The sequence below is a fragment of the Anomalospiza imberbis genome, chromosome 13 (assembly GCF_031753505.1).
Source record: "Anomalospiza imberbis isolate Cuckoo-Finch-1a 21T00152 chromosome 13, ASM3175350v1, whole genome shotgun sequence".
Lineage (NCBI taxonomy): Eukaryota > Metazoa > Chordata > Aves > Passeriformes > Viduidae > Anomalospiza > Anomalospiza imberbis.
In genome coordinates, this window is record NC_089693.1 from 4,141,652 (window position 1) to 4,161,827 (window position 20,176).

The 20,176-nt window shown below is 44.4% G+C and overlaps 1 long non-coding RNA gene across 2 annotated transcripts; it reads left to right on the plus strand.

Annotated features, from left to right (window-relative positions):
• The first annotated feature begins 451 nt into the window (after positions 1 to 451).
• Positions 452 to 9,225, plus strand: LOC137481755 (uncharacterized). Of its 2 annotated transcripts, XR_011003648.1 has the most exons (5): positions 452 to 972; positions 2,630 to 2,797; positions 5,403 to 5,525; positions 7,400 to 7,463; positions 8,025 to 9,225. It is a non-coding gene; the product is annotated as an uncharacterized lncRNA (long non-coding RNA). The 2 variants fall into 2 exon arrangements; XR_011003647.1 differs by lacking the exon at positions 5,403 to 5,525 and having other exon boundaries at positions 469 to 972.
• The last annotated feature ends 10,951 nt before the right edge of the window (positions 9,226 to 20,176 follow it).

Sequence of the window (20,176 nt, forward strand, 5' to 3'; positions counted from 1 at the left end):
AGTCCCAGACTGGCCATATGCTCCGCTGCACTCACAAGTGGTAAAGCAACATTTTTGCTCCTGCTGGTGCTGGTGGTGTCCCTGTGGTTGTTATTGTTTCCATCCAGACCCTCTCCTCTTCCCTGGAGCTCCTGCCTGCTCTGTTCCAGGCTGTACCGACAGCAATGTCACAGCTCCTGAGCGCCGAGGAGAGCGAACAGATGTAGCTCTTGTCGCACCCCTGCGAGCCGGTGGCACGGCCTGTCTCACTTCATTCCTTGAAACAGCTTTTTTTTGGGATGGCTGCAGGGCAGTTTGGAGTGAAAGGGACATGGATGCTTCCCATGGGGCAGGTCTGACCAAAGGTGGGTGACTGGCCTGTGTCCAGCAGGGGGGAGCAGGACCTGCCACCTTTGGGCTGGGGGGCTGAGAGCAGTCACTTTTCAGTGTGTGTGTAATCCATGAGATGGGAAGTGGACAGTGAGGTGGGAAAGGACCAGTGGCTCAGGTAGGGAATAGACAGGCAATTCTCAGCTCCTACCCAGCAGGAATTCCGGGCTCTGAAGGATTTGGTAGTGGTCTCTCAGTGAGAGCCATGGGATTTGGATTTTCTCTGCATATATGTGTTAGCTGAGACCCCCAACACTGCCTCTGAAGGCTATGCTTTCTTCACAGTATGGTTCACGAGCAGCTTAAACCCCAGCTGCATTTTAAAGGGGTGATCCCTTTTCCTCCTCCATCTCTCAGCTAGACCCCCCCACCCCATCTCCCTCAAGTCCAGCCAAAATCTAATCATGGAACAGGCCATGTGGCTAAAGATCTGCTGTTCTTCCATGGGGGGAGCAGAGAGGTTATGATGGTGGCCTCACATCTGCTGGGACTGCACCTCTGACTGGCATTATCACCATTAACTCTGCATTAAGCATCCTGATGTTTTAGTCCCCTGGGGAAATCTACAGACCTGGGGGTTCCTGATGCAGTGGACAGGCTCAGGTGAGCAGCAAAGCTGAGGGTGTATCAAACCACTAATTTCTACCTTTAGCCGTTAGCAGTAGAGGGAGAAATTCATTGTTCTGATTCCTTTCCAAGGAAGACAAGAGTCGACAAAATACTAGGTTCTTTCCACTATTAAATCTATTGTCTTCCCAACCCTATTCTTATCACAATTTGCTGTGCTTTCAGAGGAAGAGATTCAGTGCTACATGCTGTCTTTAAGGTAAGGATTTTTGTGTTTATCTGCACGCTCACTGCCAAGGCAGATAAGAGACTTTATTCTCTACATTATCACTATTTTTCTTCTTCCTAGGAGCCAGCCTGATTTTAGAAAGAGGGGTAAATATTTGAGCTCGTTGTGCAGACCTAAAGTGAGGCTCTGGGTCTTTTTATACTTATTTATACCCACTAAAATAATCAGCTTTAAGAGGCTTTTTCAGCTTTTTTTTTTTTTTTTTTTTTTTTTTTTTTTTTTGACTAAAACCTTCCCTTTTAATGATCTTTGCTTGCTCTGTTCATTATTCTGTGCTAGACTCTTCCCTCCCCTGATTGCATGTTATCACCTTCAATGGAACAGCTGTGTCATTGCTAAAGGGTGTTAATCTTCCCCTACCTAACACCTTATTGACAGCCAGAGTCACGGAGGCCCCCAGTCTTTTCTGACTTGGGTGACTTCTCAAAACAGTCTTTTTTTAAAGCTTCTTTTCATTTTGTACCAATCCCACCGCAGTCTAACCTGGAGACGTAGCCACAGCCTGGCACAGCCCGTCCTGGCTTGGAATGTTCTGCCTGTGTCAGTTCCAGAGATTATAACCAGCAGAATATTCCCTAACAATGTCAAGGGACAATAAGCCCCAGCTAATCAATAAGCACAATGCCTACGGCACATGGGAGCCCAGAACAGAAGCTGCTTGGGCAGGTGGGACAGCTAGCTTGAATTTTTATGTCGTGATGGTGAAAGGCACCACAGCTTTCAGGGAGACAAGAGCAATACTGACAGTGACAGATCCCCTGTTACATTGTGCCACCAAACAGAACGAGGCTCTTCAGCAGATACAGTTCAGTTTTTCTCATGGTTTTGTAATGGTCTGGAATTAGTCCATAACTTGATTTTTTTCTGATTTCCCTTTGCCTGCCAGTGTTCTGGGCTGCCCTGCAGTTTCCAAGGTCACCTTGACTTTTTGGAGATGTGGAGTGTTGCCCTGAGTCTAGAAAGATCCCGGGCAAATTTGTGTGCTGAGGTGATTGCATTAAAACAGATCTCCCTTAGAACAGCCAGCACAGAAGTGGGTACCCTACTTGGGGTTTCTGCCATCCCATAAATGCTGGGTCCAAGGGGATCTTTTCCAAACACAGCCATGCAGTGTAGGAACAATAGGAAACACCCTTCTTTTAGTCTTTACACTCCTGACTATTAAATAGATGAAGATATTCAGCTTTATCCTTCCTGTGTTCAAACGCAGCCCTGAAGTGCTGAAGTTGGGAAGAAATTGCCATTTCCTCTAAAGTCAGTGGAAAGAGATCAAAACCACTGAGCTCTCTGGTGTCACCTCATAGAGGCTTTCCCATGGGTGACACAAGAGATCTCAAGCACTTATTCCAAATAGGAAACTTGAAACAGGCAATCACTGTCAGTTGTTCTGGTCTCCTCCTACAGCCACTGTAGCAGAGCTGTGGCCACCAGAAGAAGGACCTGAGCTGCCCCCTGCTGATGGAACCTCAATTTCCCCCCAAGCCTGAGCATTTCTGACAGCAGAAAGCATTTACCAGTGGACTGCTGAGCACATCAAGATGGATACAGTTCTCTTGTTGTTTGGGTTGGGAGGTAAGTCCAGAAAAAGGAGACAAATGGGGTCATAAAAGAAATGTAGCATTTATTATATACTGCAGTTTTTTCATCATACCTTTCCAGTATGAAAACGGCAGCTGGGTGCAGGGGTTTGAGTACAGAACTGAGAACTGGGAGTGAAGGGGCTTTTGCAGGACTTGAACTGATGACCTAATTTTAATCCCAGTGTAACTGGAGTTATATAACTGAATATGATCATTAAATTCATTAGACTGGTCAAAACTGGGGCCGTACCAACAGGAAGTTCTGTGCCCACAACAGCTGTGCCTACTGGCCCACGTACAAGCACTCACCTCATGAAGTTATGTCCTCACTGAAGATACATCTGCTGGCTATGACTGCCAGCTGACCCTCACAAATAGTGTATCCCCCTTCAGATACACCTTCTGTGGGGCTGGAGTTCCAAATATCCTGCTGCACCTCCAAAGCCATCAGCAGATATCTTTTGGGCATGAACTTGGCCAGTGACATTCTCAGGTTGGCTTGGCCACTGGAAGAAGAAAGCCAACACAGAGTGTCAGTAATGAAAGAAACCCAGAGCCCCAGGGAAAATATGACCATCAGGTTATTTGGCCACCAGCTGATTCCTTATCAATAAGTGGTGTAGCAGAAAGCAGAGTTGTATTAACACGTGCTGAGAGGCTGCTGTCACATGGAGCAGCGCCACACGTGGGTAATAACCCCGGCTCGATGCTCTGGAGTCCACAGCAAAGCAGAACGTGCCAGACAACAATTGCTTTTTCTTTTTCTTTGGTTTTTCCTTTTGCTACACACGAATAACCTGCTCAGCTCAACAGCCTTAGCTGCCTGCCACCCCGTGAGCCCTGGGGAGCTGAGCTGTCTGGCCAGCACCAGGGCTTCAGTCAAGCCATCGCTCGCTGGCCGGGCGCGTCTGCCATGCAATGGTTTGATACGGCCAGAAATTACAAACTATTCTTTTTCCCATCTCATGAGAAGGAAACCCATCAAAAACTGGCTGAATATTTGATCTCACATAAAATGAAAGACAAACGCACTCAGCCTAGAAATAGGTTTGCTTCGGGGTGTCGGCTTTGTTCTCTCTGACCAAGCCCTGTGCCCAGAGCTCCCGGCCAGGCAGCCAAGAGAACTCTGAACGTTATTTAAAGAATTGGTAAGGTCACGGTGGCCTGAGCCTCTCTGGGCTGAATTAATCTCCTTGGCACAGCAGCCCGCGCTCAGCGCTTGTCTCGCAGGTCCATTCGTGTAGAGCGATGCCATCCAGTGGCTGCTCCGATCCATCACAAAGCCAACGGCTCCTTCCCGAGGCAAATTCCAGACATTTCTGCTCCTATTCCCAGCTCAGGCATTTCACATTAAAAGGCTGTGACAGTGGCCAGCGTGATTGCTTCCAGCTTCTTTGGCGTTTTGCATGTAAAACTCAGGTATGTTTTAAGTAGCAGCCACTTGAAAATGATTAATAGACTTTTAGGGCGAAATAATATTTTATGTGTGTAGCCCCAAGTACACAAATTTGTCACCAGCCCCAGGTTTTGGTGTAGAGAGTGGTTATATAGAGTCATGAGGAAAATTATGCTGATTTTTGAGACAAAAATATCACCAATGAATGAAACTTTCTCTGTTCAAAGGCCAAGAGGTACTGAGTCACTCAATGGGACATTTTCCCCTGAGGAAAATGCCCAAGGGGAAGGATTATCTAGGGCTGGGTTGGGCAGAACCTTTCTCCATCAATTTCACACTTTAAAGAGACCCACTATTGCCAGCTACCCAAGGGCTGGACATTTTTGGGGGTAGAGTTTTTAACCTGCTCAGCTACATCCCCCCTCTTGCCATCTCCCAAAGACTCACCATCCCACACCAGTACAGGCCGTCATTCCCTAGTGACCAGATAAAATGTCAATGTTTTTGCCTGTTGCACTGCCCAAGTAATCTGTAATTGCATGGTTTGGATGATGGATCACCCCAGGCACTGTGGCCTGTGGGACATGGAGCATCCCTGGAGATTTTCAGTGCAGGGGGTCCAAGCCTCCATTTCTCATGGATCTTTTGCTGTTGCCAGTGATGCTCCAGCTGGGGCTGTGCCTGCTGCTGCTGCTATGTTTTGGTGCTGCCGCTACTGCTCCGTGGTACAAATTCCAATCAGGAGCAACAAAGCCCACTGGGTGCTGCTGACAACAGGTGTCTCATTAAACATCTCTCAACCTTACAGGCATTCACATTGACAAGAACCAAACTCACACTCAATCACAGCTTAATCACAGCCAAACTCTATTAACAAGTCATACTAATTACCAACTTCTAACAATTTCTCAGGTTCAGAGGCAAAATATCCTTTCTTTATAGATGAAAACAGACTTGTGATACTCCAGCTCTGGCCGTAATTAGGTCTTTTTAAACATAACGAAACTAAAATAAAAATCCAGACGGGTCCCTTTGTGATAGTGGTCCTCGAAGTACAGTTGTACAATGAGATGTTTTGTTTGTTTTAATTTTGTATCTGCTGTGTTGCCCACAAGGGTCCAATTAGCTTGTTACAGATGCTTGTATCAGTTTTATCCACTTGTCTTCTTGTCTTTTTTTTTTTTTTTAATTTTTTTTTAAGAGGGGTAACTTGTAGCACAGATTGCTGGCCTGCAGGCATCCAGAGATCAACAACCAGCTTTCTGTGATACCAAGCCCCCTGTGAAACAGACAGCCCTTACCCACAGCATTCATAATGCAGAGGGTAAAACAAATAGAGGGGAGGGATGAGCTTGTGCTGGATTTTGGATTATCATGGAATAATCTCGTGTGTTCAGAAATGGCCTGAAGGTGGCAATTCTGCCATGGCTAAGAATAACTCTGACAGCCTTTGGTTACTACACCTTGGAAATTGAAATGTAGGTTTTATTTTTAGTCACTGTGCAGCAAAACAGAAAGCTCTGAAGAGGTGGCTTTGAATTGTACATGTCTCTGTTTACTCCTGTCCCCTGGCATGCTCAGCACATGTGCAATTCCATGCTAACCTGGACGCTTTCCTCCATTGTGTGGCTCTGTTGAGTGCCCAGGCACTTGAGAACTCACTTGTATAATCAATACACTCACAAAAGGGAACATATAAATAACGGGATGAATCTGACTTGAACTGACACTGCAGGGATCACAGTGAGGGCTAGTGCCTCGTCCTTAACTCATGCTACTGCTGGAGAGGAAAAAACCACACACCACATTGAGTTAAGGACTAACATCAGATTTCCCAGCATTTTCCAAGCAGTGTGGTTCAAGGCAGAAAGCCTCCTCTGAATACCTGTGGTGCAAAATCCAGGAGCTGCTTGTTTACCTGTTGTTTGGTTTAGTTGCTGTTTGCTTTTCCTTTCCTTAATTTTAAAAGGGAATTAACATCTGCCCTGGAAGAATCTAATTGAGGCAGCTCAGCAGAGATTCACCAGCTTGAGGCTGAGCATCAGCAGTTATTGGTACCTCTGGCACAGGCAGCTTTGTCCCTTCAGCGAGGCGTGTAGGATGAACACTGGATCCCTGAAACTCCTGGGAGAAGCCTGCAAGGTCTGGGCAACCTGCATGGTTGGTGCCATGTGGAATCTCAGTTTGTCTTGCAGTGGAGGCTCTGTGGACCTGCAGGCACCCAAAAGAGCTGCAGGGGGAGCAGGGTGACACCCAGCCATGGAGGAGATGGAGCAAACCCACCCACCTTCCCTCCCCACAGGCTCCATCCTTGGCTTGCCCACGCTGTCAGAAATCAGCTGTGACCATGGTGTGGTCAAGTGTCACAATGGCTTAATGGCCATGCAGGACAGGGCAAACTGGTCCAAAGCATATTGTTACCTGGCAAAACCAGAAGTTTTAAGGTTTGGTGCTGAAAGCTTTGTCTTGCAAAAGTACAATCTTCTCCTGACAATGCCATTCTCCTCCAGCCTGATGCTGACCAGGTGCACTGAAGTGATGAGCTGCCAGAGGGTGGAGCACAGGAGACCACGGATCAGCACATTGTACAAAGCATGAGACACAGCAAAGCCTTTTCTGCATCTCTCATGCCACTGAAGGTGAGTTTCTGAGGCGCTGGAACAAAAAGTAGAGGGTATTTTTGTGAAAATGCTTGTTTTCCATGTAACGTCCACTCTTGCTTGAGTAGTAGGAAGGTAAAAAGAAAGATCTTTTTTGAGAGCCATAGTAAGGCAGGATGGGAGATGAAATATCCATCTGCAGTGGAATAACCATGAGAGCATTCATGCAGTGTTTCTTTGGGGAAAATCGGAGATTTTGTCTAGTCATAGTCTTGTTTCTTTTCATAAGAGGCTCTTTCAGACCAGAGCAGAGCACCCATTTCCCTGGCTTTTTTTTTTGGATGAAATTTGGAAGAAAAAGTTAGCAGGTGCTGGCACAGACTCCAGGAGTTCATCCTAGAGCCCAGTTCCTCCAGCATGCATGATCAGCAATGATCCTTACAAGTTCTTCCTAGTTTTTATCTGGCACAGGAATTCCTTTCTTCTTCATGGATTATTATTATTCCTGAAATTAAACAAAAAACAACAACAACAAAAAAAAAACCCCAACACCCAAAAAGAAATAAATTAAAACAATTGAAACTTTACTATTTTGCAGAGCCATCACTCTGATCAGAAACTGAAATCCTGCTTTGTGCTCCTCCAGTGTGGAAATCTGTCAGGTAAATAGAAATCACCTCGTAAAAGCCCTTAAACAGCTCTGGTTTATATTTTAATTGAGGAACAGAACATTTTGAGCACTTTTATTGGGTGGCGCCTGCTGAATGACAGATGTCTGCGGCGGAGTAATGCTGAGCACACTTTCATAAAACAGAGAATTCCTTGCTTAAAACATTTACAATTAAAGGCTTGATTGAATAGCAATGAGTTCTGTGCATGGAGCTCATTTCTGCACTTGTTTGTGCACCTGAAGCAGGCTGTGATCATTCTGTAGGTTGGATACGAGGTGCCAGTTGCTTTGTTCAGTGACCAAACAGTGCTCACGGGCACAGCTGGAAATGTGCCTTTGATTTTCCACCGGGATAGAGATAAGGTGCACAGTGCTGCTGTGCTGCCAGACTTGCTAACACCCTTGTTTCAGCTGCTTTGGCTTTTTTTTTTTTTTCCTAAGCCACAGGTTAGTAAGTGTCCCAATTTGCCAAGAGCCAGAGATTTTAAAATGAACACTAATCCTTTGCAGCTGAGAAAGTCTTAACTAGCTTCTGCTTTACTTTTCCATCTAGCTCCTGTGACCCCTATTACTGTAATACCCGAGAACATCACCTCTGGTCATGCACTCAGCCTCGCAGTATCTGAAGAAAGTTAGACTTGCATTAATATTATTTTCCTCTGTTCTATGTGGAGAACTGAGGCACAGCCAGGTCAAGTGATTCACCCAAAGGTGCTCTTTGAAAAGGGGACCTAATGCTGTACGCACGTGCCCAGTCTTTGGCTGGTTTTGAAAACTGAGTCTTTTGATTGCAGAAATGGCTTCAAGCAAGCCCCAAACACCCAACAGCAAACCAGATGACACGGCACAAACCCCAGCCTTTTGCTCAAGCCAGCTGAGACACTGAAGTGAGAAAGGATGTTGAGTTTCATCCTTGCTGAACTGAGAAAGATTGTGTGTGAGCTGACATCGCTGCAGATCTGGGAAGGCACGGAAAATCCCAACGGCGAGAACCTGAACTTCGGAAAAACAGCCTGACTTTTCTCAGAAGAAAAGATGAATCCACAGAGTAGATCTTGCCACAGCAGAAGGAACATGTGTCACGGGAACAGCAGAGGCAAAATGTGTCATGGGAAAATCTTGACGGATTCAGCCCAGGACGCGAATATGCAAATTGAGACCAAATTAAATGCAATTGAGCAAGATAACACATATCCCAGCAATGAAGAAAACTCACAGCACACTCGCAAAAAAGATGGAGTTTAAATCCAAGGAGGGGGGTCTGAGGATGTCTAAGCAGTCCCCAGTGACTAAATTTTAGCAGGAATATGAAAATTTCTCCAAAATGGAGCCAGGAAAGTGTTGCAGGAATCAAACAAGGAGTAACTGAAGTGCAAGGCCCCATTACTGAGCTCAGTGGAAGAGGTGTAACCTGCCCCCTAACATAGCAACAAAGCACACATACTAAATAATAATAATTTAGTTTTTCTGCTAATAAAAAGTCATCCTGTAGCTCAGTTCTGGGATACTGTATATTTTTTCTCTTCCTGGCCTGCTCTGCTGAAAGAGGGATTTTCAAGAGTTGCTGGTTTCCATCTACAAAGAAGCTCAATTTCAGTTCCAGGGGAAATGAAACTCTCCACTAGCCTCATTTGTAAAATCTTTGAAGATGTGGGAATGTCCTCTGGCTGTAAGGAGAGAGAGTGTGATTCAGAGCCTGGTACAGATATATAAAGAGGTTCAATATTTAATTAAACATAATCTTCCTTTTGGCATGTGTGACTGAGCTCTTTCAGGAATAAAAATCCTTTGTTTTTATGACATTTTTCTGCAATAGGTGACAACACAAAACCTTTTCCAGGACTATGCTGGCCCAGCACCTGCCTTCCCTGTAGCAGCACTTGCTGCCCTGCTGCTGCCAAGAGAACATTTTGGGAGCTAATAACTTTCTACTTTTACATGAAAAATCCATCTCTCTGGGATGTCAGATTGCTCTGACACATCTCCCTGATGCCTGGAAACTATGGATGCAGTCCCCACACCAATGGGGTGAGGAACCCACGGCGCTGCTCAACACCACAGCCTGCCCTACTCCTCCCTTAGAACCAAACACACATTTTTCAGCTTAAAAAAACAGTATAGAAGGGAGAAAAAAAATCATGTTTTTGGGTAGTTATTCTCTACAGAGAGCAGGTGCCCTGATCGTGCACCCACGGCTGAGCTCAGCATGAGCAAAAGGAGTTATGCTAGAAGCGTGTGCTGACAGAGGCTCTGAGGATCTGGCTTTGCAAAGGGTCAAGACAATCTCACTTAGGGCACAACTCTGTTAGTTTTGTTCTGGTTTTCTTTCTTTCTTTTTTTTTTTTTTTTTTAATATATAAAAGGAAAAGGACAGCATTAGCTCTTTTCTTTTCTGGAAGTGATATTCTGCTGTGTGTGAGAAATGAGAGCAAGTCAGTTTAAAGGGAAAGGGTGCAATGCACCAGGCACAAGCCTAAGGAATGCCAAGGTCTGCAGCTGGCTGGCCCACTTTTGTTTTTACATATGTAGAATGACTTCTAAAAGCACGGAGTTTTATTTCACCAACTTCTGCCTTCCATTGTTAACCATTCATAGCTGCCACCTACTCAACGATAATAATGAAAAGAAATAATCTTTTTGGTAGAGAAAATGCAATTACTAAGCAGGATGTATACTGCTCCAAAAAGGTACTGGGGTTTTCTAATGATAAATCCAGTCCCCACAAGCCCCTGATTCAGTGGGATGTGCTCTTTCAGCCTTGACAGTGGACTAGCAGGTATCCTTTGCATCCTGACACAATGGCCTTGGCTGGAGCATTGGAATTCCTGGGAAGTGCCCCGCTGAGAACCGTGAGGGTTTTCAAGAAGAGGCAGCCAGGGCTGCAGACAAAGCACAGCAGTGCCGAAGTGAATCTTGCCAGGGATGCTGGGATGTGAAGCACTCCTGGGTTTCTTCCCCAAGGACCACAGGAGTCCTTGTGCTGTGCTCCGAGACGTCTACCAGCTACACCCTTCCTCCCCGCCTGCAATTAGCACTTACAGTGTTGCAAAGGGAGATGAGATTCGCTCTCGCTGTCCTCCTTCAGAGCTCGCTCACACCTTCCCCACCGGGTGGGAACATGTGCTGCGGGTTAGGAAATATTCTCATAGTGGAATTACATTTGCAGCAATCCTACCCCCCGCCTACTGTTTGCTTCTGGCTATCACACTCTGCTGCTCGTCGTGGTGGACGGGCACGTGAACGCCAGAGCTCAGACACAGCTCTCGGTCCGGCAAAGCCTCAAATCTCTGGGTCTCTCTTCAATCTCCCCGGAACTGTGCGTGCACAAATTGGGCCCAGTTTGTTTCGTCCAGGGTAACTGGAGCTGGGTAAGTGCCGGCAATTTTGGAAGAGTGGGGTGAGGAGAGAAGTGGGAGTGTGTGACCATTGACCTTAATTAAAGGAGATAAAAATGTCGAAACATGATTCCTAAGAAAACCAAGGAAGGCCTCTATTGTCGAGTGTTTCCACATGGATGCCACTGAGAAGAGGTCAAGTGCTTTCTCTATACTTTAAGTAAACAGCAGATTGTGAGTTCACAGTCTGGACTGGATTTGAGCAGCCTCTGTGTTCTGCAAGATCATAATTGAGTCCTATGTACTTAAGGTTTGATATCCACTGACATTATTACTTGACAGTGCCAGGAAATAGAGCAGCAATTAAAAGTTATAAAGTTTGCAAGTAAAACTGCCCCATGTCACAGATGGCTCACCCTCTGCTAGAATTATCTTGGGCTCCTGCTCCGAAGGAGCAGCAAGAAGGGACTTTTGTAAAAAAGAGTCTGTGCTGTTGGCTTTCTGTGATAAAGACATGCCTCCTCACATCATCATTGTCACATAAAAAATGCACAAAGCCTGCAAAATTAAATCTGCTAAATGAGCAGTGGGTTATATGTCAGGAACAGAGTGCTCTGAATCAGGCAGTTTATTTACATGCTACTGGGAAGCACATCAAGCCAAGTTAAAATGTTATGCATAAAATTCTTCTGTTCATCTTTGCAGTTATCCAGACTGAAGGCTAAGAAGACTGAATGTGGTGAGTTTGTCCCAAAACGAGCTCTATTTCCTTACCTGGAGGTGGGATGGAACCGAAATCAGAAATGACAGCTGTATTTCATATCTGCAGGTTCAGCTCTAGCATCATTGCCAGCAGTTACGGTGTTACCACGGAGCAGCAGCTTTCACCTGAGATGAAAACCTTCCATACCCTGGAGACTCCTCACCCATATTAAAGGTCTTGTTTACAGACAGGGAAACTGAGTCAAAGAGCATTGATCCAAGTCCCCAGAAATCAGTGGCAGACCATCCAGAGCCCCAGCAGATCTAATAACTTCTCCAGCTATTACAAGCAGGAAGAAAGGGCAAGAGTGCTCTTAGGGACATAATTGAAAACAGATGAATCACTGGAAATCTTCCTGTCCATTCAGTGAGCTTCACATGATGATTTCTAATAGTCAGGACCCAAATTATTTAGGGTGCACTGCTGGGAGGAGGGAATGAGGCATGTAACTTGGGAAGCTCAGTCCTGGAGAGTCCTTTTGGAAGTGAAGCTGTAAAGCTTTATACATACCTGAAGCAAAAAGTCCTTTTTTTTCCCTGTCTGCATATGCCTGTGAAAAGGAAAAAGAAAAGGCAGCCCATTTGTGGATGTTTTCTTGCTGCAACTCTGAATTGGAAATATCTGTCCTTGATTAAAACGGGAAATGCAATTGCACAAGTCATTAATTATTACTGATAAACTGAAGTAGTGATGGAGCCAAATAAAAATCTCCTGCCACTACGATGGGATTCTGGAAAAAAAGACAGACCTTGGTGCCTGCATCCTATTTTCATTTCCTTTTTTTGAGGAAATACATGCCTGGATTGCTGGGTGTCCAGCCCTGCGTGTCCTCGGAGCACACGATAGATCCAGAGACCTGAACTTTATCTACACAGACGGCAAAAAGCAGCAGCTCACAGTGCCTGCCACACGTGACCAGTCCCAATTATGGCTCCTTCCACATGACATCAGTATGCAGTGGAGGATCTCACTTTTTTTTCGCCAGAGGCAAATGAATACATTAGCCAGCAGCGAGGCGTGGGGCAGGCGGATGCGTAACTCTGGGGTGATTTGGATTCCGTGCTCGCGTGGGGGTGTGAGCCAACCTCAGAAGTCATTTTCACTGATGCTGACACATAAGGCTTCCCTCAGAGACCTGTCTATCAAACTGCAACATGCTATGCAGAAAAATTAGATTACTCATGCTACAATAAAGAAGGAGAAGATGACAATGATGAAAAAAAAATATAAAAAAGGGCTTCAAAATATAACAGCTATTTATTATTTGAATAAAAATCCTGCAAACAGCAAAGTATCCCAGACACTTTCTAAATAAATTTTTTAAAATTTATTTTACCTCTTGCAACCCATTTCAAGGACAGCTAGTTGGAAGGACCCTATTAATTCAGATGGTGCCTCTGGAAAAACCACCACTTTATCATGATTGTCACATTACTGTACTTGTGAAATATCATCTTAAAAAGTCATTATGATTTTGCTGCTGGTTTTGCTGCAGTCAGCAGTAGGATTTCCTTTGGCTTTGGTAAAAGCAGGATCATGCTCTCTCTCTCTCCCTCTCTCTCACTCTATGAATTGCAAATGGGTTGTTCACGTGTCAGCTCAGCAACCAGGCAAAGTTCACTGTGCTCAGTTCAAAGCAGCAAGATGAAGCTCAGGGCATTTCCTTCACAGTATTTGCCGAGTTCCTCAGGTCTACAAATGTGTTAAAGTGGTTTAATATGGAATCCGTAAAACAAACATTATGCAGCTATGTTTGAGCCCTTGTCCAATAAAATCCATTTTTTTGGGAAGAAAATACAAAGTAGTAAAACATACTTAGTAAAGAAAAGAAAAGGCTATGGGAAGCTTAGTAAAATCCTATAAATCAGGATGCTGGGCAGCTTCAGGAAGGGTGTTTTAAAATAAATCTGCAGAAGAACACACAAACAGAGAGAGACACGCAATCCGTAGCTGGAAATGGATCTGGACCAGTGCCGAGGTTAGAACATCCCTGACAGACTGCAGGACTGGTTTTACAATATCAGATAATGGAAAGGTTTGGCCAAATGCTGATTTTTCTTCTCTAGTAATAACAAACCTGTGCTGGGGCTTCTGCAGTATTTTCTCCTTGAGTTATTCCTCAGAAATGCTATTTGGGAAAGCTAATTGAGATTTTTAACTCCCCTTGCCCTGAATCACGTTATGGCTGCACTTCCTGCAGCTGCAAAGTCTGTTTGACCTATTGTTATCCTTTTTTAAGGAGCCAGGTTTTGTGTGTTGGTTTGACTTGTGGAATAGCTCCAGACATGGTGTTTACTTTCTTGTCTTCAGTGTCTCTTCCAAATATTTCTTCCCAGAGATGGGTTGTGGTTCCCATCCAAGCCCAAAGAGGAGAACCATGGGCTCTCCTGTGGCCCTGCCCTTGCATGGCTAACTGGAGCTCATGGCCTGGGGACCATAGCAAAGACGAGATGCAGGGTTGCCTTTTCGTGCTCCAACAGTGTGAACTGAACAGCAGATCAACCCCATTCCACCCTTCACCCTGAGGAGTTTTTTGGGGCTTTGGCTTCTTGATACAGACAGGAGATTTCACCATGACCACACAGAGGGGAAGCACATGGAATTATAGGCCTCTTTAAAATTGTCAGGAGCAAATATGATCAGATCTGGTTCTTGATCTCATTACTGTCTAAAAGATTTGGCTGGCATTTTTAAATGCCATGATTTATGTTCTTCACCTTAGCACAGCCCTTGGTGGTGTAAACTGAGTAACTCTATTATTCTCCAGGGCAACTCTACAGAATCCAATTGGAGAATTTTCACAGGACTGTGTCTATAAGAAAATATTAACATGGATTAAGACAAGTTGATAGATTTTAAACCAGGCTATTCAATGAGAACCAGCGAGAATAAATCAAATAACTTTGCCTAACTACAGAAAGTATTTGTAAAGCCCTGTAAGGTTTCCATTTCCTAAAGCCACCTGCCATCTCAAATGCCCCTAATCAGTCACAGATGCTGGATACCAACCTGCTAACCCTACAGCTTTGAGAGAAAATATTGCACTTTGTAAACTCATTCTTGGGTATTTCCTTAATTTTTCTTAAACTAAACTTTCATCCCTTATTTTCCACTTAAATGTAATGAGTTAAATCAACTCTGACATTTTGCCCTGCTTACCCTTACAGCTCTGTTTAGCTGCTTTCCTATCTACTTCTTGAAAAGCCTGAAGACCTCAGGTGTGGGGTTTTTTTGGATTTTTTTTTTTATTGTTATAGTATTATTTTTTCACTCCACATCTCATGATCACCCTCCTGGTGTTGAGAAATCCTATTTAATGCAGAGTTATGACTGTTTCTCTAATCCACTGCCAATGGAAAAATGGATGTTTTTCTGTTCTTATGGTTATCCCCATGATGAAGATGTACCAAACACTGAGCTTTTCTGAAGTACTGTGGAAACATTTTTTAACCTGAAAAATTATTATTAAAAAAACCCCAAACCCTAAAGCACATGACCAAAGAAGTCTACTCCTGAAGAAATAAGAAAGAATACGAATTAAGAAACATTTTAGAGGCTTCACATAGCATCCAATGGAATCAAAGTAAAGAATTTCATAGATTAGGGAAGGTACCAAAACAGGCCCTGGTGCCAAACCATTAGAGGCCCTTCAGCTGTACTGGGGGATGGATGTCTTGGCTCTGGAAGGAGCCATTATTCCACTTTAGCTCGTGAGGACAGGCTGGGAGTGGGAGTTGTAATGGAGGTAGGAAGCAGGCTGGATTTTATTAGTCTTCCATCATCTTTAAGAGACCCCTAAGCAGATCAGGTTTCAGCCTCTCCCTCCACTCCTGTGTCAGTCGTTGGTTCTGTTTTTGCTGGAGGATAAGTTTCATTATATTAATAAGCAGCACAAGTGGTTCCAATTGTGGAAGAACCACTCTGAGCTGTCAGAAATGATCAGAGGAGAAGTTTCAGCCTTTCCATGATCACAGCCTCTTCTTCTGGTGCCTCAACTCAGCACTTCTCCAGTGCACTTCACATTTTTAGCAGCCACAACAAGAATAAAAGGTACCTCTACATTTCAGCTAGGGGAGGTTATTTTAAGGAATTTTATTCCCTGATCATGGTAGTACATCAGTGCTCAGAAAACAGATGCTAATGGGAATAATTGGGCTAACATCCAATCCACTGGCTGGGAGACTAGATCTAGACATGCACTTAAATTAAAATATATATCTTCAGTCTCTTACTGCAGTCAAATTCCAAACACAAACATCTTTTATCATACCACTAAGCCAGTAAGTTTGCATTTCTTACTACTTATGATGAGATAGTGAGAAAAACTCACAGCAAAACACTCCAAAAGCTGGGACAGTTGGATCCCTCTCTGAGAGTGATCCATTAATGCTCACCAGCAGTAACACTCAGAATTTGTCTGCCTCACATCATCCACTTGAAGGAAAGGGTTTTAGGTAGACAAAGTAATTAAGAATCCTTACAAGGGTGGAAATATTACTAGATTAATTAATTGTGCACATAGTAAAATGATGCACAGAAAGTTTTAAATACATTTGAGTTCAACAAGCAAGCCAGTAAAGAGGAGAAGGGTCTGAGGCACAATGCTGTGATCCAACCACTAGCAGAAAGCAGGAAGACAGGGACCCAGGGAACAGGAACACATCAATCCTCATGCTGTGCCCACTGAAGATGCTGGGATTTGTGCACACAACTCAGATGTGCACACATCTCCTCCAGCACCCACCCCCAAGGATGCAGGACTGGGGTTTGGGTTCATGGATTTCCCACCCAAAGACTGAGATCCACACTTCCTCCCAAGAGCTTCCCACACTGCCCTGAGAGGAACGGAGAGAAGTTTAGTTTTCAATTTAGACTCACCCAGGACTAGTCACTGAAATCTCATCTGTATTACGGAACTGAAAAAAAAAGAGGGGAGAAATGTAAAGGAAATCTTTGTAGCCAGGAGTACCTGACTCTCCCGCAGTAGGAGACGCAGGAATAGTGTTTCATGTCATGGAGATGTAGTTAAAATGCAGACGGCATATCCTTGTTCTCAGAATCTGAGAGGTGTGGTTTGTGCATGTGGACAAGCCATCGTGCCTCCCTTTGATCTATCACTTGATGTAGAGGAAGGCTTTTATGTGTTAGTCCCATATAATGGATAATTTAGTCTGAAACCATTATGAAAAGTATTACATTTTGGGTACATATGCTTCAATTATTCTTGAAAGTACACAGGAATATTTTATGATATGCACACAGATTTCAAGTAAAAAAAAATAGAAAAAGGAAATAAACTCAGAATTTTTGTTTACCATCCAAACAAATTTGTTCTTCTGAGGCAAGTCTGCATGCATTTAAAAAAATTCTGCCGTTTTATGATTTTTTAAAGGTAGGTTGTAAACAATATGCTTGAATGTAATATAGAAAGTGACAGAACCATCATTCATTGAAATTACCAGTGGTCAAAGAATCACAGAATGGTTTGGGTTGGAAAGAACCTTAAAGATCATCTATTTCCAACCTCCTGCCAAGGGCATGGATACCTTCCAGGTTGTCCCAGGTTGCTCCACGCCCCATCCAGCCTGGCCTTGGACACTTCCAGGGATGGAGCAATCACAGCTTCTCTGTGTCAGGTCCTCACCACCCTCACAGGGAAGAAATTCTTCCCAGTATCTAATCTAAACCTACTCTCTGTCTCTGGCTGAAATCTCTAATCCTACCCCCTTTTTCCAGAGTAGGCCAGAGGAAGGCCTGACCCATGAATCCATGGACTGCTGAGATGACATGAGACACTGTGACAGTGACAGTGCTGGAGTATCCCTTTTCCCATAGGAACAGTACTAGCTGGGCATTTTAACAGCAATTTTTGAGGGAGAGGGGTCTCTCTGTTTATTCTCTTCTCCAGACACGCTTCTCCAGCTGGAGATGGCCACAGCTGGACACCAGCCAGAGGTGAATGTTGACAGCAGCGTCACTGATAGCCTCCTGCAGGTGCCTTTGTGCCCTTTCTCTGTTTCTGCATGAAGCATCCTCAAATAAGATTTTTTTTTTTCAATCAGGAAAATTATCTTAGCATGTATTCCTTCTGTTTTCTTCTAGTGAATAAAATTATGATCAGCAGTGCCCAGGCTGAGCTGACCCAACCTGTCCCCAGCTTCTCTGCTGAACTTACCTGGGATGAAAGGTGTGGACTGACAGGCACAGAGTGGAATGACAGGCACAGAGTGCCAGAGCTGGCACAGAGGCTTCTTCTGCAGGCATCTTGCTGGCTGTTTTAAGGTCTTCTGCCTCTAAGTGGCACCACGCTGGGTAATTGAACGCTTGCTAGAATCTGTTCTACCTTTTATTGTAATGATTTCTTACAGAGCTCCGACTTTCCAAACTCTGAACTTTCAAGAGTACTGCCTGGATGTCAGAGCCCTTTTGTCAGAAAGACCAGAGCCTTCTGGAGTGATGGGCCCAGTACTACAGAATCCCTTTGGAAAGCCACAGCTCTTAACCCTTCACTGGGAAAGACTGAACTGGAGTTTTTTGAGAAGGCTGTCACATCCCTGGGATTTGTAATGGCAGGGATTCAAAAGACAGCCAGGCAGATCTTCCACTGGTGTGAACTGCCAGAAGGTCACACTGAGTGGGACCCATCCATGACCTGGCTTATGGGTTTGTATTTGCTTAAAAGAATTAGGCCCAGACTCATATGCAACTTCTGCTCAGAAAGAAGGAAACAATTTTGGAGGGGGAAGAGGGTGTCCCAGAAAGGAGGAGCCAAACCTACAAACACACACACTTAGTCTGGGAGCCCTGAACTGCTGAAGCAAACGGCACTCCTCAAAGCAGCCATGCAGCACAAGAGACATTGTACTTTTTAAACCACTAGAAAGAAATCTCCTCTCAGTGCCATAAGGGGCTCATAATGCTAAAATATTTAGATATTCAACTATCTACCATGAAATCTGCTCCTCACACATCTTGCAAAGTTTGAGGCTTTGCCCTTCTTTAAAATGCAGTGATGTTGTCCTGTCCCTGCATCCTAAAACCAAATCCACAGCCCAAACTCTAGAGCTCACAGCAACAACAACCAAGCTACGCAGCCCCAGAAAATCACTGACGCTTTAGGAGGCCTAGAAAAAAGTACACCAAGAGGAAAGTTTTTCTGTATTTGAGGGAAGGTTGTCAGGACAGTAATATAGTACTATGACTAGTGAAGACTGGGAGATTTATGTGCCAATTCTGTGTATGATTTATTTAGATGAATTGCTCTGTATCAATATGTAAAAATCCAATAAATATAACTCCCTATACAAAGGGTTGCTCCAATCCCAATGTTACAGTGGAGAGTTTTGGCAGAAAGTCAGGATGTGCATTAAAAACACACTTTTTGAGAAGTCTAATAAATAAAAGCTCTGAAATATGGTTTTCCACTGGGAAAGGCATTTAAATCATTTTGATAAAGAACTTAAATTAGCCTTTAAAAGGAGGGGGAAGCTAGGTCCCTGTAACTAATTATTTATAGCTATTTTGAATATAAGAGTTCAAGAAAGCTGGTCTCCATTCCCCTATTTTCTACCACGGTAAGTGGGAAAGAAAAAGCCATTCTCCTCTCTTCCCCAACCAAATTAAAAGTGTTAGGAGGGTGAGGAGTAAAACAAAACTAAAATAGAAAACAGGCATCTGAACCAGGAAGTTTCACATTTTCTGCCAAAATGAAAGATGTGAGCAAGGGATGGGTCTTCAGTTCTCCTCTGCCTTAGTTGAGGGAACTGGGCTGTTAACTCACTCCAACATCCCAAAGAGGAAACATACTATATTTGTTAAACACCAGCGGGAATGTTTTTAGAAGGGAATAAACATCTGAATAGCCCCAGTCTCTCTGAAAGTCAAAGCAATTTAGAGAATGCACAGCAGTCAGAATTGCTGGGGACTTCAGCTTCTAAGTCACTTTGGTGCTTCTGAGTCTGTTACCCAAAAGCACAGCTGGCATTCTGCCTTGGAGGATTTGCAGGCTGAGGACCTGCTACCACTCCCAGCAAAAGCTGTGGGGCTGGAGGTGCTGGTGTGGGAGTGGCTGGGGCTGGATCCAGCGCTGGATCTCACTCCAAGCACAGCAACTCCAGTTTGCAAGGCAGGAGGCTCGGCATGGGAAGGCTGAGGGATGAGAGGCTGATGCTCAAAAGCACAGTGCCTGTGCTGGAGTTTCCTGCTGCTGTGGTTGTACCTGTCAGGCTTCCCACCGAGGTTACTGAGCTATTAATCTTGGACAGAAAGCAGAATTACCCTCTCATTCTCAGCAGATTGATTCTCCCCGAGCTCCCTTCTCTTGCCGAGCATGGGCGTCTCCCAAGACTCTGCAAAAGGAGTTGTTCATTTTCCTCTGCTCCATCAGGAGTGTTTCCCTCTGAGCCTGAGTTCATTCCTCTCTTTAAATCTGACACTCACACCCGTTTTGTTGCAGGGCTCAGTGAGGTTTTCTACAGAAGCTGCAGACCCAGGAGGTCACTAAGAGGTGGCACTTTGATAAAGAAGAGAAATACGTGCCTTGGAAAAAAGGGAGAGGCTCTTTGGATCCAGAATTTGGATCCAGAATTAACAGAGCCTTCATCTGGC